The sequence below is a fragment of the Lathyrus oleraceus genome, chromosome 5, assembly GCF_024323335.1.
Source record: "Lathyrus oleraceus cultivar Zhongwan6 chromosome 5, CAAS_Psat_ZW6_1.0, whole genome shotgun sequence".
Taxonomy (NCBI): Eukaryota; Viridiplantae; Streptophyta; class Magnoliopsida; order Fabales; family Fabaceae; genus Lathyrus; species Lathyrus oleraceus.
Window position 1 is genome coordinate 589,573,733 of NC_066583.1, and position 4,640 is coordinate 589,578,372.

Below are 4,640 nucleotides of genomic sequence, written 5' to 3' on the forward strand. Positions count from 1 at the left end.
GCTTGCCTTCCCGTGTGGTTGGCAAACTGAGCAGTGTTTCTTGGACTGTTTATGCATGGAGTAGAAATAGGAGGTGGTGGTGGCTCCATGTTAGGTATGAATGGTGGTGGATTTGTGGTAGAAGAACTTTCTCCTTGCTCTTGACGTTGTCTAGCCTGTTGCCTCCTATGTCTCGTTTTGCTATTGAGCCTCCTTGCGGTTCTCTCGATCTCAGGATCAAAAAGAAGTTCGTCCACAGGGATTTGCCCTCGCATAAAACGTAAGTTGCACACTAAACCAAACAAATTACAAGCACAAGTCAAAAATCCGAAAGCTAAAATTTAAACAACTATTGCGATGCTCGCAATATCAATTCACAATCCCCGGCAACGGCGCCATTTTGTTGATTGTATTTTTAAGTGTCGGGTTTTTGTTATCGTATCGACAGGGATTGTGAGATATCACCGCCTTTCGACAGTTGTATTAATTATTAGCTTAAGGTAACAATGGGGTTTTGGTTCTTGTCACGGTATCTTGCATAAAAGTATAATAAAATGCGGTAAAAGTTTTGGTTTGAATATTTGAGAAATATTTCCAAAGTTAGGGTTCGACGATCACTTTGCATGTATATGTCCGATCAACAAAACTTATAAACTCCTTTAGATGATAAACTATTTCACAAAGTCCTCCCAATGTGTTTATCTCTAACACACATTGTGAGTTTTCCCATTTTGATCCATTATTTATCTCTAACACAATCTATCAAAATGACAACTTTTTGGTTCAACCTTATGGTGAACAAAATCATTCATTACTATCTCTAGCTAACAAACAAGATTGGATGAAAACCTAGGTTAAGAGTTGGTAAACATCTCTCGATCATAAACCAACATAAAGAGTTTTCAATAAGAACAAAGTTTTCACCATATATTCACCATTAAAGAGTTTACAAATGAAGATCCTTACATTTACACACAAAGCTAATGATCATCTACATCTAACCTTGACAAAATGAAGGACTTAGCTACTCATTTTCATGGTAGCTTGGTCAACAAGTTTCGGAAGAAGGTTGATCAACATCCGAGTCGAATAATCGAGATTGGATGGGAATCCACCTTCTTTTTGTGAAAGATGGTTAAGAGATGAAGAGAAATGGTTTTTAGGTCACAAAAGATCCTTGGAACAATGCTGTAAAATATCTAGAAAAAGTACAAAAGTATGGAAAAATAAGGTATGGCTCCAAAAAGTGGCACTTGCTACTTATAGAGCTGTTACTGGGCTGTCATGCTCGCTAGGCGAGTAGAATGGCTCGCCTAGCGAGCCCCTAAATGAGGCACCTGAGGCACCTGCGCCCAGAGAAACAGCCTTTCCCAGACTGTCATGTTCGCTTATCGAACAAAACCTTCGCCTAGCGAAGGACACGCTTCAACCTTCGCTCCAGCGAGGTTGAGAGGTTTTGCTACTGGAATGCTCGCTGGGAGCTCGCTAATGGCTCGCCTAGCGAGTGAGTGCTGGCTGCGCTTTTCACCAAGTCTGGACGTGTTCGCCACACTCCTCGCTGGAAGCTCGCCTAGCGAGTGTGGTGATGTTTGCCTCTGTTAAATACTGGAGCTTTTCGCTGGACACTCGCCTAGCGAGTCCTTCGCCATAGCCCTCGCCTAGCGAGGAAGCTGATGAATGCTTGTTTTATTTGATTCCTTTGCCACATTTCTTGTGTCTTCATTTCCTATTATTTCATGCCTACTTCCTGCATAATAACACACAAATCAAAGGTACCAAGATAGATTATCATTGTATTGCATTTCATCTGAAACAAAGGTGGTTTCGACATTTTAGCAAGGAAATGGAGTGAAAGATGCCCACATATGATAGCTCAAATAAGCACTTTTTGGCATCTAACAACCACTTAACATATTCTATCTTGCTTCTTTACCTCTCCAAATCAAGGCCTTTTGCGATTCAGATTGGGCCACATTCCCAGATACAAGACACTCGACCACCGACTACTGCATTTTCATAGGTGACTTCATCATTTCTTGGAAGTCCAAGAAACAAACAACAGTTTCGAAGTTATTCATTGAAGTCGAATACCACGCCATGGCCACCGCGGTTTGTGAAATTCAATGGCTCGCTTACCTTTTGCAATATTTTATATTAGATTTTATTTCCCCTACTCAACTTTACTGTGATTTTCAGTCTGCCCGCCATATTTCTTCAAACACATCATTTTACGAAAGGATAAAAAATATAGAGCCTGATTGTCATATTGTTTGCAAAAAAATGTAGTAGAATTTATTCCACCTTCTATAAAACCCTGAACTCAATTAATTTATTTAATTAAATTTAGTTGCATTTTATTTAAAATTATTAAGTGAATTATATACTTTTGGTTGACTTTTGATGAATATGTATGTAGTATGTGACATGTGGGTGGGTTGGTGAGACAGGTAGAATTAATTAAAATTTTAATTAATTTTATAATTAGGAGAATAATTAAAATTTTATAATTATTAGAAAAATATGAAAAATTAGAAATAATAATTTATTAATATTTGAAATTCTAGTTAACAGACTTCCGATGTCACAAGGGTTGTTATGACATCCAATTCTGCGCAGACAAGAATTATGCAGAACTTAAAATGTAAGTGCAGTAAATAACACAAGTAATTGTTTACCCAGTTCGGTCCAACATGACCTACGTCTGGGGGCTACCAAGCCAGGGAGGAAATCCACTATTAGTAGTATTAATTCAGACCTTAAACCAACTCTTTAACCCTATCACTTAATACCTACCCAATGTAATTTCAATCTTACACTAAGATCAGAGTTCCTACTCACTCCCCCTCAATCACCTCAGTGATTACTACCTTTAATCAATATTAAAGACAATTATGAAGTCACACTTCAAACAACTCTTGATTGTGCTTAACAGCTTTAATCAAGATACACAGCACTCACGCTTAAACGCTTAGAGTGACACAACACTTACAACTCAATGAACACCCTATATCAATGCAATCATCTATGTGATAATAGCTTGGCTTACAAGATACGTCTAATACAAGACACACAAAAATACAACAGTGAAGTATGATGGACACACTAAATCTTCACGCCTAAAATCCCCAGTTCTGAATGAAGGATTGTCATCCTTTTATATTGCATCACTTGGGCCTTGTACTTGTATTTTCCTGAAATTAAGGTCACGCGAGTTCCCCTAAATTCCACATCTAGGTTACTAACAAATAGGCTATTTGTTAGGTTCATTAATTGTAGCTTGGTTGTTGGTTTCCTGGATTTTCTCTTAGCTGTTGAATCCCTGAAGAATAGCCTGAGAAAAATGATGAAACAGAAAAACTAAACAACCTACAATATAGCATACGCTGTCATGAATGAATGTCACAACATTCAGTTTGACATCCAAATCAAGGGCCATATGCTAAGTCTGTTTTTCCTGAAAACAGACAGTACAAATTTACTGAACTGTACAGGACCAATCTGTCCATACCTCAGTATCAGCGTACATTAATAAATGTCAAGACATCCAATTTGACATTTACACAATTAGCCTTATGTCAGGTCTGTTATCCTCCTGAAGAACAGACTGAGATACATACTGACGTGTAGCAGAAAACCACTCTGCCTATTGTTCAGTATATGCTGTCAATGATGAATGTCATAACATCCAGTTTGACATTCAGACAGTAGGTCTTATGTCAGGTCTGATATTTCCTTGATAACCAGACTGAAAATAAATACTGAGTTCTAACAGAACACCAACTGTTCTATTCCCCAGTATCTGCTGACAGGGATGAATGTCATAACATCCAGTTTGACATTCAATAAATCCTGTATTAGCTAATATTGCAGTATACTACTCAAGTATGTCATGACATCAGCCAAGACATCAGAGTACAGCTAGATATTCTAACATATAATGCAGTCAAACAAACACCTCCACAGCATGTCATGACATCAGTCAAGACATTAGAATCCAGCTAGTGTTTTACCATACAAAGCAGCCAATTAAACACCTACAATATTGATTTGGTGAAAATTAGATTTAATTATAAAATAAATAGAAAAATAAGGTAGTGAGGGTAAAGTGGGGATTGGGGAGATAAGTGAGGATATGATAGGAACAACCTAAATGAGGAAAATAAGTTTTCTATTAAAATTGGAGAAGTGTGGGAAGTTGAGTTTTCACTAATCGTGAGATTGAGTTTGGGGGAAAAAGAGGCAAAGGCTTGAGAGAGTCTTGGACTTTGAGGAAGAAGAAGGAAACCACCATTTTTTGAATTTTTTTTGCTGGACATTCAAGTAAGGGGGGAATTACTTCGTATATTGGTGTAATTTATGAAGGGTAGAGAGAAATTCTCACTCTCTTCTAGGTTTTCTTATTTGTTTCACCATTGTTGAATGCTCGATGTGTTTTGAGGATGATTTATGCGAAACTTAACCTATGTGTTGTGATAATTGTGATTTCGTATGTTGATTTCGATATTGAATTGCATATGTCTTGGTGTGTATAAATTATTGAGATGTTGTCCATGTACTTTGGAGTTTTAGTATTATGATCATAGCCAATTGAGAAGGTATTGTTGACTTGGATGTTAAAAGATGATAAATTTCATATGTTTTCATGTACAATGATGTATGGT